Here is a 17433-nt window from a genome sequence, read left to right as displayed (position 1 = left end):
AGTTTTGCTATAATGTACAGAAAAAATTGGGCAAGTCTTTAATTTGCCCATTTCATGAAAAGAACAGAATCTAACCAACCCCTGCGGGTCTTCTAACCCGTTCCTAGTACTACTACTACTTCTACTACTACTACTTATATTATGGATCCGTATAATAAAACGGCACGAAAAATTGTACTTCACACTAATTTCTTCTTCTTCTTCTTCTTCTGCGATTACATCTTGCCTTAGCGAAGAACGCTCTACGTGCAATTATAGGCGGTGTTTTCAAAAGAAAAAGATAATAAAATGAGATGAATTTTTAGAGAGATGCTTGTAAGATACGAAATAACATAGATCGTTGTAAATAAAGATAATAGGCATTAGGAACAGGTGGAGATAAGGTTAAAATTAACGAATCGACATTAAATGGATCAGAGCCGTGAAATTTATAAAGAATGACGAGAAATGCCTGGCGATATTACTGGTAGAGAGGACAAAGAGAAAATGAGATGATTGATGGAGCCATTATCGAGACCACAGTTACAAAGTGGAATAGTGCGTTTTCGAACAAGATATATACGTTGGGGAGTATACAGAATGTTAAGTCTGTTACGGAGAAGAAAATGGAGGTAGGAAGGAGAGAGAGTGTAATGAATGAACCAAGATGGAGAACGGAGAGAACATGGATGGTGCCCGTACCAACGTGCCTTTGAACATGAGGCATTATAAGCAGTCCAGCGTTGATAATGAAGTGTAGTAAATAGTGGAAAAAGGTCTATAGGCGAGACTGAGTGATCAATGGGAGTACCGTGCAGATCTCCGAAACTGGCTGTGGCATCAGCTATGGAATTCCCGAGGATGCCTACATGACCTTTGGACCTGCTTAAGATTCACTCATTTACTTTTACTGTCTCCTAAAAGATTTGCGCTAGCCGACATAAAATATCTTAGTTGGCACAGATAAAATTCAAGGGGTCAACAGAGGTAATTGTTGAAAAATTACAATTCTTCGTGCAGTTTTATTATACGGATCCATAGTATAAGTAGTAATAGGAGTAGGTGTAGGAACGGGTTAGAAGCCCCGCAGAGTTTCCATGGGTTCTGTTTTCGACATAAAATGGGCAAATTAAAGACTTCCTCAATTTTTCCGTACATTTTACAGTCTGTGGATCCTCCGTATAGTAAATCTGCACCCATTTTCAACAATTATTTCTAGTGATGCGCCAAAATTACACATGCACGCCATTAACATAAGGACAATTTAATTTCAAATGTCCTCTGTGGGAGATAAACAACCGTAGCTTACAGAAATGTATGTCCGAGGTACTTATTTATAACCATAGGTGGTTTTGGAGAAAAGAAGAAGATAGAAATTCAGTACTGAAAGCAGAAACGCAGAAAGTAAACAAGGGTGCAAAAGTCAAATAAATTTGTGCATAGGAAGTAAGTATGTCTTTGGTATGTTAAAAAGTCAGTATATTGCATTTTACGATATAGCAATACTATTCATGCTGATTTAGAATACGGGAGCAAATTTATTTAGTGAAACTACCATTATGCCTTACTTATTATCGCATGCATGTACGTCACTTGGAGTAGATAAAGTTGAAGGGTTCCACTAAAAATCATTCGAAAATAACAATACTTTCATTACTTACCCCTCATGACTTTCTAGACACTATGTTTTTTCACAGTACCAACTTCACACGAATTTATAACATGTTTGCAAACATATATGCCATGAAAACAATTAAGGCCTTTGTGCTACCAAGTGGATCTAAGATGTTATGGCTTAGGTTACAATCTACTACTGCATCTGTTCGGTTTAGGGCAGGGCCAATCTGGGTTTAGGGATAATTGAGGGAGTGATGGGACAAAATCAGGTAAACACAATGGTTACCGCAGAAATGAATTGATGTTACGTAAGGGTAATTACTAAGTATTAACATAACCTAACCTAGCCTAAGCCATCAAAAAACAAACACAGAAAATATACGAAGAAAGTGCGAATTTTAAGCAAAGAATTCTAGGCCCTTAAATCCAATAATCCTAATCTAAACCATCAAAAAATACAGAAATGTAGCAGGAAGCACGAAATTTAATCAAAATACTCTGGGTCCCCAAATCCAAAAGTATGTCGTTTTATGGCTCAGATTACAATCTACTACTGCATCTATTTGGTTCGGGGCAGGGCCAAGCTGGACGTACGTTGAGACGTGCCCCTCCAGTTTGAAACCTGCAACAAAGCAGTTAAAACGTTAAAAATTATTACGCTAGGTTAGATTAGTGTACTCGGTAAGACTTTAAACTACTCTCTGTTTCACCCTAGGAAGATTAGAAAACGGTAGTAGCTAGCCAATGTTCCTAGTTACAGGTACAGATCAAAGTGCCTAGGGTACTTTTCTAGGTGCAAGTTGCTACCCAAGAATTTTCATATATAAATGAACAGTCGTCTGTCAAATGAACTTATAATATGATATTTAATTATAGTAATGGACCAGGGGTGGGGGTATTGTACAATTGTAGATTAGATAAGGACAGTTGAATTTTGTAGATTAAGGGTGCATATCTGTTTTGGCGCTCATTGAACATATTTGTGTTTTCTGGTTCTTACTCAAAGACTGTTTCTCAAACGTCTTTCTATATATAAAATATTTTCTTTGGAAGATGTGTGTTGAGGTTTGTAACAAACCTTATCTAAACAAAAGTATTGCAAATCAACCAGAAAACACAAATATGCTCACTAACCAAATAAAATTTATCCATTTCATTTTGCTCCAGTTGTTTTTCGCATTTATATCTGAAATTTCCGGATTTTTCTTTAATTTTGTATTGCTAGATTATTTTCACAACAACAATTATCAGTTAATACATGTAACTAAAATACTAGCATTTAATGAATATAATTTTTGCAGAGTAAATACCAACTAGTCCAGAAACGACGAAGAATCTCGAAGGAAAGTACACATGATCAGATACTACACAATTTTCTCGAAAGCTCAATGTATTTCCTTAACAGATTCTATTCCAGGATTTCCCATGCACTTGAAACCTTAAGTACAACATTGACAGCGAACAGTAAACACAAATAATTTGTACTAGGCTACTGTTTAAGAAACGATCTCTTTTATATTATTTGAAAATGACTACAATAAACGCAATTTACATTAATAAAAAGTGAGCAGTTTTTCCCATGGTTCAAAAACAGAAACTTATCCTCCTTGTCCCCCACTGCAGCTTTTATTAATACTCTGCGAGGCTAAATGAAGCAGTTCCAGTTTCACCAGTAGCAAAATGTCAGATTTTTCATTTCTTCTCCTTAGTGTAGCTTGATTTTAAAAGTAGTAAAGTTTCAAACATATCGTCAGTTAGAGCCTTTCTTTTTCAATTGTGCCCCTTCTGACGCTGCTGTCGATATGTGTTTTTCCGTACCTCCCTTGATAAAGGAGGGACAAGTTGCTGCGGCCTAAATATTCCAATTGTTGGATGCGGAAGCGTTGCCACAATGAATTATTTCACAAAGTTCGCTGTGCTCTGTCTTGTTAGCCATTGTAAGTAGTCTACGAGTTTCACTCGTCAAGACCAAACAACTGAATGACAAATTGGCAACACAGCTGAAATCAGTCACTTCTTTTCCTTACACAAAGGGAGGGGTTCATCCGTCAGAGGGGTGTGGGGGTTGGGCCGAAGTATGTTTCTCATATTTTCCGAGGACACATCTGAGATAGACAGGCTTCAGACGGTTTCTTCTCCCAGTCAAAATTTGTCCTCCGATGTCGGAAAGCCACTCGACTGGGGCAGATGAAAGCAAAATTGTATTATATTTCAAAAAAAGATCACAATTGAGAACAAATGCAATACTATCAGTTGTATTACCTATCGATGAAAGCGTGCCTAAGGAAGGCTTTTGATTCAGAGAATCAAATAAGTCATCAGAATCGCAGTCGGAAAGCTCTGACATTGCTCCTAAACAGGGTGGATTGATTTAAATCAGTCTGTCATCATCAAGATTTAAATCACTTGATTTTATAAATAAAAATCGTTGATTTAAATCGAATTCCGAAATAAATTAATTTAAAATGAAAATAAGTAATATCCCGTTTCTGTTCTGTTATTTCGATTATGGAAGTTAATAATCATAATACAATGAGACTCAAATGTACAGTATAGTTTGAAAACAAGTGTCATGCAAAGGATGATTAGGGAAAATCCCGTTTTGAACAGGTAACGGAGCAATCATGCTTTCTTCTTTTCGTAAATTGGGTTTGGGTCTTAAAATCGTTTACTCTTCCAACGGAGAAATCACCTTCGACATTTAAGACGAAAATTCTTTTTTATGCGTGTCTGTTCCTAGATAATAGGGCGTATTTAGAGAAGTCCTATCCCCTCTCCATTTTTTTATTTTATAACTTTAGGCGAAATTTATGTATTTCATGCCGCAAGCTAGTTCTGAGTTTTTAAAAATAGGCCCCTGCCAAATATCAGTAACTTGTGAAAAATGTGTCATTTTGATAAAGGTTGCTGTACTTTTTCCTTAATGCTTAACCTTTTAAATTATATCACCTATTTTTAGGTGATAGGATAGAATCTTCCTTATTCGATTAAAAAAGCTCCAATAGGGCTTTTTACTTCGTTTTCTTCAAGACTGGAGGCATTTTAGAACACGTTACATATGCTTTCACGCCTATCTGCGTTCTGAGTATGTGATGACGTCATAAATTTAAAAGGATTTTTTTGTTATGCGTATTATTATTATTATTATTTTGGCGGGTTAAATTTTGCATTCAGAAGACTGAAATTTTGGACACTCATTCAGAGCACCCCTTAATAATTTTCAGATGTTTTCAGATCTCTGCGTGGAAACAGTGGGTTCCAGAGGGGCAAAAATATTTTTTTTATATAAAAAAAGGATATTTTTAACAAAAAATAGCTTTTTTCATGATTTTCCCGCCTCAGATGGAGACATATGAATGGTATCGTTTGAAAGGCTGTTCTATTCTGAAGAAAATGATGTACGTACTATGCTCCTAAGATAAATAGGAATGTCTTAGGAAACTGTTACCTGAGATCTTGTTTTATATGGGAATCTGGGGTATTTGGGGAATATTGTTTTTCGCGGGCTTACTTTTGCATCTACAAGATTGCAATTTTGCACATTTACTCAGTGCACCCCTCAGTATTTTTCAGACTTGTTTCAAATCTCTGCCTTAGGTCCACAGAGGTAAAAATTTAAAAAAAAAAAAAAATTAACAGGAAATTCCTTTTTTCGTTATTTACCCGCCCCAAATAAGTGATGGAGACATTTGAAGGGCACTGTTTAAAAATTTTGTTTTATTCTGAAGAGAAGAATGTACAAATCATGATCCTAGGGTAAATAGAAATGTCTGAGGAAATTTTTATATTACAGCCGGATCATCTGGGGCAATTTGTAAATGTTCTTAGCTCATTGCTAAATAGTTTTCTCACCCTTATTACTCAAGATAAAAGCTTGACAGGGTGTCTATCGGTCACGAAATCAGAAATCGATCATGAAAGGCAAGAAAAAGTCACGGAATTTAGCTTTTAGGTCACGAATTTTTTTTCTGTACAAATATAAGTCGAGACTGGAAAATTTTGTTTTATAAAATGTCAAAATTCATCACCAAAAATGTGTATGGTCGGCTTTAGACGCTACCAAATCGCAAGCAAAGCACACTTCTATTACATACATGAAAATTCGGCCTAATTCGCACCAAATTCCTGAGATTGTGTTTCAACTTGATCATTGAGCAGTTGGCTGTGACATTTCAGTGTATAGTTTTTTGTAATTTATATCAGTGTTCGAAGTGGAAATAAAGCAGAGGTGGTATGTTTTATTACTATTTTGACTAGACATACCGTCTATCTAAATGTTGAAATACAATTAAGATAAGTTGCCTAAAAGATTGTATTTCTATTTACATAGTGACTCAAAACTATGAAAGAGTTTCTCCGTAGTTCCGGGGCTGGGGGGAATGGAGAGACTGCCCCGCCTCCAACTTTCTGAGAAGAATAAAAAATATCTCCTTTGTATATGAAAGGATTGAAAGCAGTTTTATATTAACAATTTTAAATAATTTCCTGCGGGAGAACTCAAGGACCCCTTCCCCACAGCAGACAAACCCTAAATCTACCTATGCTCAAAACACGGCATTTATATGTATTAAAGGAAGACGTACATAAGAAAGAAACAATTGAATATGGCACAATAAAATATAAAACGCTTACTATAAAACAATATGGAATAGAACAGATTTAACAGTGAAGCACTTAAGCAAAACAACAGATTTTATTTTTTTTTTTTTTCATAGCTTACACTATATTTTTCTCGTAAACACCGGACTCAGTTATGTATTTCTTTATAATTGCAGACACAAAAGAAGTTCCCTTGAACTCATAACAACACTTTCCGATCTCAGTTTAAACAAGTCACATTTTCAATACACTGCCTTTTGTTTGGATTGGGCCCATGACACAGATTACATTGCCTAACGGACTCATCCCTTTCTGTTATATGAGCCTGATGTGCAACCAACACAACTAGGGTTGCCAACTTTTGAAAATGGAAATACCGGACACCCTCGAGGAGTACTATACTCTGAAGATTGAGACATCATTGCTCGTCAAAAATGTGAACAACGTGAAAGACGTTACGTCACATAAAATTGAGTGATTCGGAGTTCGAATTTAATAACTTTAGTTACTTTTGAAGCATTTATTAAATTTTCTTAATCCAGTTTTGGTTGAGTCGGCATATGTAATTTTTGAAGTCTACCATCAATAATACACTATTTAAAACAAAGAAAATAATTATGGTATACACAAGATGAAGCAGTGCTAGCTGCGCTTTTGAAAATGTACTTTTGTTGACCTACAGGAGTTTTGATAAGTTCAGTAAATTTTTCTGCCTTCAACTCTTCAGCAAATTCCGCGCAAGATCGATATCAAAGCGAATTACAAGCTCTGCTTTAACCATATTCATCGACAAACGATTCCTTTCGTCACTCCAAAATAATCTGAATAGAACAGAGAATAGGACTATTAAGATGAAAAATTACCGGACATTTAACATAAGGTTTTGATCTCGTACCGGACACCGGAGAAGGAAGTTAAAAACCGAACTGTCCGGACGTTTGGCTACCCCAAACACAACCAACACGAGTACTTGCGTAGGAGCAAGGGGTGAACTTCTTCCTATATACCTCATTTTAAAAACAAAATAAAAGTATTAGGAAAAAGAAAATAAAAATGTTGGTGTTGCGAACTTAAGATCTTTGACGTACAAAGCTATTAGTCAATTACTGTGTATAAAAATTAATGTATTAAAGATGTATATTAGCATTCACTTTCCAGTGACGGTATATCTTGATCACCGAAAACCAGAGAGGCGGTATGTCTTCATCACTGTAAAACCAGAGGCAGTATGGCATACCACCGCATGCCGTCTCACTTCGACCACTGATTTATATGCTAATAAAGAGGAAGAATTTCTGAAATTGGGTGAAAGCCATGGGTTACTGTATCGAACAACACGATGAGGGAACATATTTGTCTATAGAGAATATATGGTATTTTGCAGTAATGCGGTGCCTTCTGAAACGCGACAAATTAAGCCTTGTGTAGCTTGGTTACAGGGTGCATAATAATTGTGCTACCTTAGTAGGATAGTACGTACGAAACCTCATTTATTCTCACTAGTACTAAGCACTGGTACTGCAGGCATGTTTTTTAAAATGAAATTGTGTAGAGAAGGTGGCGATTCTAAACGGAAAAAAATGCCTGTTTTAATTTTTGTGGAGAAGTACTCAAACGAGTAGTATGATATACTGTAAACTGGGGTTACTTGGTAAGTTTTTCTTTTTCATACTACCGCTTGTTATTTATTGTAATTAATTTTTCTTGAGATGTTTCTAGAGCTTACAAGGGATGAAAGGGAGATTATATATATCGAAATGGAAGAAGGTTTATACACCAATCGAAGGCACTAATGACGCCTATTACGAAACTGTAATAAAAATTTTCCGAATGTGTATATTCTGCGAGTTATATGAATATATAGAGTGTGCAAAAGGTCCGGTGCCACCCTTAGAAGTTGTAAACGGAGAGACAGACAGATGCCGAAACAGGAAAACATTGTTTGATCATTTTAAAAGTACAAGGCCCACCCGCAGGGTCCCAGGTGGGGTCCAACTCAGAATTTTCAAATTGCAAGAAGAATAAAGTTGCATATAGTTGGAAAGCTGTTGGGAAATGAAAGAAGACGGAACAAGTCTCGACTCTAAAATTACGCTGGGCAACATGACGTCCATTCAAAATGTCAGTAAAAACTTCATTGTGAAGTCTATGGCCATCTCAAAGAACCTGAAACGGTGAGACAAATGTCAAAACGAGAAGAAAAAAAAGTCCAATGATTGAAAATAAAAGAATTAGTCCTAGGGTCCTCCGCATTGCCTCAGATGGGGTCCTACTCAAAATTTTCACATCAAGGGAGGTCAAGTAGCATATCGTTTGAAAGCTGCTGTTAAATGAAAACAGATGGAACAAGTTTGAACGCTTTACGATAACACTGCAAACATCTTGTGTTTTAGTTCTTCTTTCTGTAGTCGGGTTTCAGTTTGTTTTAATTCTTGAACTCAACGAAAAGAAAGGAAATGCTCCTACTGTGAGATTCTGCTCTTTGGGCCTAGTAATGTCTAAATAAAGAAATATAATAAAACAAAATTAATAGACATAAAGAAAAGAAAAGAATTAACATTTGACATTTTTTTAGTATACCTAGGTAGAACTGTCTAGGTAACATATAATATATAATAATGGTACTTATGCTCGTTGCCTGAATTATCGAGTATAAAATGATTCAAACAAAAAATTTTCTGGCACCAGGAACAGTGAATACTTGGAAGTGTCTCATAATGACAATAAGTGCAGATTGGAAAATGGAAAGCTAATGCGCTTGGAGAATCGAAATGAGGATATACATTTTGACCGGCCGCCATTTTGCACAGGGTAATTTCAGAGAGTTGATACTTCTTCCGTCTTCTTTCATTTCCTAACAGCTTTCCAGCGATATACAACTTGACACACTTTGCTATTTGAAAATTTTGAGTAGGACCCCTGCGAAGAACCCTGGGATAAATATTTTTACTTTCATTGTACTTTTAGATTGATGACACACGTAGTTTCCTGTTTTAACACCTGTCTCACCGTTTCAGATTTTTTGGGGTGGCCATAGACTTTACAATGACGTTTTTGCTGACATTTTGACCGGTCGCCATGTTCCACAGGGTAATTTTAGAGAGTCGAGACTTGTCTCGTCTTCTTTCATTTTTTAACAACTTTCCAACGATATGCTATTTGATCCCTCTTGCTATTTGAAAATTTTGAGTTGTCCCCCGCTTGGGAGCATGCGGATGGCCCTGGGACAACACTTTTTGCTTTGATAAGTTGGATTTTTACATGTTTTACATGAAATGATCAAACACATGTTTTCCTGTTTTGGCATCTGGCTTACCGTTTGCGATTTCTAGAGGTAGCAACGGACTTTTTGAACACCCTGTATATTCATATAACTCGCAGAGTATATGCATTTGGAAATTTTTTTATTAAAGGTTCGTAATAGGCGTCACTAGTGCTTTCGACTGGTGTATAAACCATCTTCCACTTTTATATATAATCTCCCTCTTTTCCCTTGTTAGTCCATGTAAAGTTTTCCTGCAATCATAAAAATTTTTACTGAGACTGAAGTTCTCAGCAGACAGAATGTGCTGTTTCCAAATAGCCCCGCTTTCGAGACTACTTAAAAAATATGTCTTTTCATAGTAGTACAGTAATAGCTGTGTGAAAAATGCAGCTATTTGAAAAGAATCCACTTACAAGATCACACTTTCCTGAGAAGATTGATATGTAACATGCCTATGTTTGTTTCATAGTAATGTATTCCTAGGCTGTTAACTTTTTTTTTTTTTTTTTTTTTTTTGCACAACTTCTAGTTATACATAATAAATTGTTGAACCAATCTAAACTAACTACAGTGGTAAGCTTGTCTTCCTGAAGGCATACAGAACCAGTAAAAAATTGTTTTTGCAATATGCTTTTATAAACGTAGTAGTTTTTTAAACTATGTAAGGGAAATTTTGCCAATACACGCATAAGTTTTTTACTTTAAGACACTACAGCATATCCTACATAATTCTGTGAACTTTATATATATATTAGACTCCAAAAGTAATGACTAAAAATGAAACCACAGATTCCTGGCAACAAAACAAGAAAAAAAAAAAAGTTTATATGACATACAGTTCAGAAATGGACAGGGGCGGAGTTAGACAGCTTTGAATGTGTTGTGAATGGAACTTCACCACCTGCCAGCGGGATAATGATACGAGCTAGGAATGGGGTTCAGAAAGACATAAAAATCATATCGGCTTGTTACATTACCGCCCCAGAAATTCTCCATATGTCATTTAGGGATTCGCTGAATGTCTGTATGGTAAACGGTGCAGTAAAGATGGAAACCATATTGCAAAAAGTTGTTATCCATGGCACGATTGCACGCACATGTACAATGGGGGATCAAAGCAAAGATCACTTAGGATGGCTGCATAATCTCAGTGGGTATACCAGATAGTAACTTGCAGAGAGGGTAGAAATAAGAACAGGTATAACTAGTCATGTCCTGTAATGAAATAACAGGCAGAATCTACAACGATGTGCTGTTTTTGTAACGTACAATCTTACACAGAGTAGCACTATAAACTACTAGGTCATACGTGCTAACAATAAACGTACCTACAGATGATGTTCAAAATACTGTCCTACATTTATGTAACGTGCTAATCGTGAGTTTCGAATGCATTCCATCACTCCCGGTGTGTTGCGTAACTGTTCACACGCATCTTCAATGCGGTTTTGTAAATCGGCAAGTTCCTTTTCCTAAGTGTGAAGTTCCTTTTTCCACAGATTCGAAGCTGTCTAGCTCCGCCCTTGTCCATTTCCGGACTGTATATCATATAAACATTTGTTCTCGTTTTGGTGCCAGGAATCTGTGGTTCCATTTTTCACAATTACTATCGGGATACCGAGTATACAGTGGATGTAGTGAAAGCGATGTGAGAAGACACCAAATTTTTATCGCTCCAGGGAATAGCCTTTGAAAGTAGAGATAAGGTAAAGTGCTAAAGAATAGAGTAATGTTATTGAATGTTACGAAATTTTATGGTTTGGTGAGGAAAAAGTCACGAAATTTCATTTTGGAATTTTAGTAGACACCCTTCAAAATTCAACCCCAATACTTTCACTTAAATGGCATAATTAGCATTCTTCAGTTCGCGATTTGTATTATACGAGGAAAAAGATTTGATTTAAACCAAAAAAATCTATTTAAATCAAAAAAATCAACAAAAATTATTTTTTTTAATCGTGGTTTTTTTCCCACCCTGCTCCTAAATCACTGGATTTAAGAGCTAAATAACTGCTTGCACATGTTGAGCTTCTAGGGATCAGATTCGTTCCATTTTAGTTTGAACTTTGAGATAGTGCAAGTTGCGAAAACGTACGCCTTGCTCGAGGAAGAACTTATGTCAATCACTGACGCGAAGCGATTCTCCAAGCCATCCAAGATAGAGCTTACAAGAGAAGAGAATTCCAAATATGTGAAGGAGTCAGGTTTCGATTTCACTTGATATATTACAGGTAAAACAAATCCCAAATAACAGTTGTCGCCCTGCAGCTTGTCCAGCGCTGACCCCAAACGATTCATAACTGTGATATATTCACACAAAAAATCAATGTCAGATGTTTTCAACCTGGCTATATTCAATCGCTCGCCTAGGTTTCCTAGATGACTTTTAATCGAAACAATCTTTGTGATCAAATCGAATTAAGAATTCCATCTTGTTGGACATGGGGCTGGAAGACAAAAGCCACACATGTCCTCGAAAACATCCGCTGATTTTGTAAATCTAAGATTTTGTAGACCTAAGATCTAAGATTTTGATTTTGTAAGAATGCACCTAAAGGAAAATCGTACCTAGGTACAGGTACTAGGTACTAAATACTAAATGTACCTAGGTACTTCCCAACACTGGAATACACCCCCTTTTATTTTGAACATCCCCCTAAGTAAAACTTCCTGGCGTACGTATTGATTCCCTTTTTAGTGGGAGAGCGCACTTTTAGTATATGACGAGTGGACGAGTTGGTAGTGGGTTGATCTGGAAAATAATCGAAAACGATTGATATTAGTGTTGAATCCATAATTTGGGGTTTACTGAGATGAATAGTAACTCTCCCGAAGCTTTTCAAGTGTAAGCTTAGCCCCCATCCACATGGTGGGGATGAAAATTAAAATGTCCGAACTTACTAAGATTAGTGTAGAACTCATAGTTTTCGGGGTCGCTAGATGAATAGTAACAATCTCCAATTTGCCCAAATAGTGTTCTTCACGAGACGAGAAATAAGGTCTTCTCGTCTCGTCTCGATTATGGAAGACTTATTCCTCGTCTCAATTATCGGAGGACTAGTTCTAATGTCATGTCAAGATTTACTCGGATAGTTTCGTAAATTTATTTATGCCCTGATTTTTCTTAATTTCATCCACAATTTATGATATTCCCTCCTCATCACGAGAGGTTTACGAAAGTTATAGTAGTATAATAAAAATTTAAACTGTATTTGTTTTTGTAGCAGTAGTGTGGCAAGGGCGGATCTGGGGCTATACACCCCCTGAAAGTTTTTTTTTTTTTTTTTTTTTTTAATTCCTGCGTTATCATTTTTGTCAAAGTTATACCTAGCCAATTTTAAAACCGTCAGAGTTAATAGCCAATGCAATGCTTATTTTCAGTACACTGTATTTTTTTATGTATTTTATTGATATTCATGATGTAAAACCTGTTTAAATGCGCTTGCCTTTTCTCTATTGAAAGTCTTTAAGCAAAACAAAATTTGCTTGAAGAAGTCATTGAAGAGGTGGAGGAATATAAAAACTAAAATCTGTAAAAAAAAAAATAAATAAATAAATAAATAAATAAATTTAAAAAAGCCTAAAACTATTTTTACGGGCTAGGGTTCCTGGGCCACCCACTATCCTGTGTGGTATTCCGTACTACTGGTGCGAAAAGAAATAACGGTTTTTCGGTTTTTAAAAGAACCGACAGAGATTTTTCAAAACCGGTAAGATTATAAAACAGTTCCAATTTTCAGAGAAAATTGTTTCGAATTTAAAAACTGTTGCGTTTGTTATTGAAACTGGTTTTTAATAGAAAACCGAACCGTTCTTTTAGTGGAAAAACGAGCCGGTTTAAAACCAAAAACGGTTTTGGTGAATTCAGTTACTGACAGAATTTAAAATGTTTTTAGAGATTGTGGTAAAAACAAATTAAACTTTAAAGTTGACTTGCACGGCAGTTTATAATTGTTTGTGTGTCCAGCGTAGCTGGTACGTTCAGCTAGCATATTAATTTAAGTACTTGCAACCCCAACTGTAGCCAATTACAAAAGGAAAAGCATGACACAAGTAAGATTGTAAGATTTACTCTCACTCAAATATCAGTGTATCGAAAAACTTTTTAAAATGTAGCTACTGTTGCAGTAGATACACAAAGAAAATAAGACTAACTGTTAGAATAACATTAGAGGTATGCAAACTCATTCTTTGTCAGTTAAACTTCTTACGACAGGGTAGTTTGGCAACATTAGCTGAGTTGGTGCCACGTCGGCGGAAGCGTGATGATAGTTTTGATTCATTGTGAATGTGTGTTAGTGTTATTAGTTTATTTTGTGTTTAACTTCTATATGCTATTTTGGAGACAGTGGTTAAAAATTCCCACATTGTTATAAGAAGCAAAGAAAGAAAAGGAAACCCCTTTCTAGTGGTCAAAAAATCATGTTATTAAACGTTTATTCATATTTTCGAAACCAGGCAGTGAACCTGGAGAGAGGGTTTGTCCTTAGGAATCAAGGCACCTCTGCAAAGGAAGGGGTGGGGGAGAAATAATGATTCATACCATGACTGAGAGTGGGTTAATTCCTGGAACTGATCTCGTTTTTCGCGCACAAAAACAAGTGATTATCACGGAGAATTAGATGCAGCAAAATATGAACATTTGCAAGAAAAACTCCTTCCGAATGTATCACCAAATTCTGTGATAGTGATTGTTATTGATAATGGCCCCACACACTCAGTAAAAGACAGAATTCCTACGAAATCATGTACTGAAAAAGAAATTGTAGAGTGGTTAAAAGATAAAGGTGTTGAATCTGATTCAAGCTGAAACAAATTTGAAGTGATAGAAATGTTAAATAAAGTTACCTCTAACATAGAAGTCTCCTACAGACTAGATCGCATTGCAAAGGAAGCCGGACATTAAGTTCTTTGTCTCCCCCTTGCGAACTCTCTCCCACTCGACTTGTGTGGAGTAAAGATTTGGGTGTTTCTTGCCTCCAGAAGTAGATTACATATGGTAAGTAATTACACTTCCTCTTCTATTATTATTATTGTTGTTGTTTTTGTTGTTGTTGTTTTTGTTGTTGTTGTTTTTGTTGTTGTTGTTGTTGTTGTTGTTGTTGTTGTTGTTGTTGTTGTTGTTGTTGTTGTTGTTGTTGTTGTTGTTGTTGTTGTTGTTGTTGTTGTTGTTGTCGTCGTCGTCGTCGCCGCCGCCGCCGCCGTCGCTGCTTACCGCTGCGCTGTTTGGTTTATGTTCTTCCTCGTTTTATGTTCTCAAATCAGCCGCCTTCTGCTCATATAAGTGGCAACGTCGCGCTGTAAGACGTCTCGTTGAACGTTATTTCCATTTTATAATCTTCCTATGGTGAGACAGAGAGTAGAACAGTGACTGAAACCGGTTCTCATAGGACGCTTCAATTATCACTTAAGTTCAGTAATCCGTAGTTCTCATAAAAAATTAATAGATTATCTTCTATTCTTATATAATTGTGTAAAACACAATGCGGAACTGTCACATTCAACTCACCGATTCGCCATCCTATACGACTACCATGCTGCTGAACCATCGAAATCTTCCGCGTCTTGCAAATAGTACCCACTTCTACATATCTTTTCTGGAATTAAACAACTTTACTGCCAAACGTACACACCTAAACATCTCATAAGAACTCCAAATCATCATTTCTTACCTCATTTCTTCTGTAAATTTTCCTAATTTTTATAAAAAACTGAGGGACAACTCTAAACTTAACCCCCAAACTGGCCTCACTACTAGTTAATTTTGCTTGCAGTAGCATAGAACTGCATTTTCTAAGGATGTTGCTGTGTTCTCAAATGACATATATTCATTCCATGAATAAGTTCCTTAAACGTTGCTCTTCCGTATGAATTAATAAATTTTACAGTAAGTTTTCCCAAAAAGGACCCCGTTTTCGTATTTCATGTATAAAATAATCACCACCATCGGTATGCAGAAGTATGTCAGGATAAAATAATTACAGCAAAATACTAATGCTTTTGAAGAAAATTGTCCTTTAATGAGTGGGTCGAGTTTAGGGTCCATATATAATACATATTATATTTAATTTTAGTGCTGTCCCATTTTATGGGGACATTATGTTCTAGTTTAGATTTAGCAACACTGGCGAGAAACGGGAGAAGGGTGATTGAGATGCCTATCATCCGGTAGCAGGTGGCTTTAGATTCAGTGCACAATGGAGTGTTGGCCGGTACAACAACGCGTATTCTGTGTAGAAGAAGTTATAAAGCGTGAATCACGTTCTATTAGCGAGCATTCAGACGTGCATTTGGTGACCAGCAAGGAAGAGTAAAACTATCAGTGGTCAGTACACAGTGGCGCAGAAGTGATAATGTAGGAAACAAAACACGTCCACTTAAGAAACTACTCGGTAGACCCGAAAGCATCGCACATGTGAGGAAAGCAGTTTTTGCAAGTCTCAGATGTTTAGCGCGGCGACATTCCCTTACATTGAAATTTCATTGGAGTAGTGCTGGACGAATGTTGCAATATAATTCAAGTTTCACCCGTACAAAATAAAAGTGGTGCAGGAATTATTGGAGGCAAGAAAAGAGTACGAGTGAACTTGTTTCAAGACCATACAGGAGTTAGTTAACTAGAACATTCTTGATTCAATTCTCATGACAGAAGAAGTGAACTTCTTTCCGAAAGATTTTATATCACATCCAATTCTCTGCAGGTGCGAAGTCAATGAAACACAAAGTTTAAAAAATCACTACTGGACCGGAATTCGAACCCGGATCGACGGTTTACCGTGCTACCTTCCCGTTCCATGAAAAGCCAGACATTCTGTCATTCATTAAAGTTTGTCCTCAACTGCTCAGACCACATGAACTGTACAATAACTCATGTTGTACTATCACAACCAAGTTTCAACATTACAGAACACCTCTGACGGTTAAATATATTACATGAAAAGTGTCTAAAAAGAAACCTAACTTTCTGAATATGATGGTACTAACTGTTTGTAGAAGTTATTGAAATGTGACCAAAGAGAAGAAAAGTTTAGGGACCGTTAGCTTCTCACCTTATCTCACTTAAATACAATATGTGAATATTTTTCTGTAGTGGAGGAGTTCTAATTTCTTTGGTTGTTGTTTGGTATCGTGTGTTTCGAATGCACTGCTTCGGCCATGAATGTAGGGTCCGAATAGGACACGATCATTCCGGTATTCGTTCGAGTATTTTTGTTATATGTATGTCGAGTATTATTGTTTTTGTTGTATTTCGAGTATTATTCATGGGAACAACCAATCCACGTTGAGTTTTGCTACAATCCACAAATTTGTCCCGAAAATGATCTACAGAAAGTGTGAATATTCCTCTTTTTTTAATACAAGATCTGCTTGCGGTTGGACAGAATCTCTAGAAAACGTACTTTACTTTTTTTTTTTTTTTTTTTTTAACCAAAATTTAGTTTCTATAATAACTAGGCTTGGAAGGACCTTGAACCACTTAATTCTTCTATGGTTACACACAATGCTGCAAATGTAAAAGAAGAGTAGCAGTTATTTTATTGAGATACACTTTTTCCCGATTTGTAACAACCAGGTAGTAGTATTTTTTTCAAGTTCCTACTTGCAGGCCACTATGTACTGTTAGAGGTTTCCAGCACACATAGTGCATAAAGTAGTCCCCTACCATTTTTTTGACTGAAAAATATGTACATGCCTTAGACGAAGCAGATTTCCTTGGTGTATCGTTTACATCTTTTGGAGAGTCCTATGCACAATTGTCTCAGTCCTGAATGAGATATTTCGCGGAACTACAGGTATGAGTTCTTGTGTAAATTTCAAAACCGCTTTTCCTGTCATTATTAGTTTTTCCGCTAAGTGCTTCAAAGTTTAGTTTCACAAGATTTCTGGTAATCGTAATTTCGGCTTTTTTGCATCTAAGGTTTTTTTTTTTTTTTTTTTTTTCGTTTGTACTTGTGCATAAATCCAACTATGAA

General features: G+C 36.2%; 1 protein-coding gene across 6 annotated transcripts in view; it reads left to right on the top strand.

The window, feature by feature from the left end:
• Positions 1–309: 309 nt before the first annotated feature.
• Positions 310–17433, top strand: part of LOC145692111 (uncharacterized) — a 47462-nt gene continuing 30338 nt past the window's right edge. The window contains exons 1-2 of one of the 6 annotated variants that reach the window (XM_081767408.1): positions 311–1425; positions 13919–14459. The gene's annotated coding sequence lies outside the window, so the exon portion shown is untranslated. Of the gene's footprint in view, positions 1441–13918; positions 14460–14797; positions 15786–17433 lie in introns of those variants that run through there. The other 5 variants (XM_081767412.1, XM_081767406.1, XM_081767420.1 and 2 more) reach the window with 5 other exon arrangements.

Source organism: Thermobia domestica, chromosome 1, assembly GCF_964235325.1.
Source record: "Thermobia domestica chromosome 1, izTheDome1.hap1.1, whole genome shotgun sequence".
In the NCBI taxonomy this organism is placed as follows: domain Eukaryota; kingdom Metazoa; phylum Arthropoda; class Insecta; order Zygentoma; family Lepismatidae; genus Thermobia; species Thermobia domestica.
Note: the sequence above shows the minus strand (reverse complement) of the source record. Positions and strands in the feature narration are given on the sequence as shown.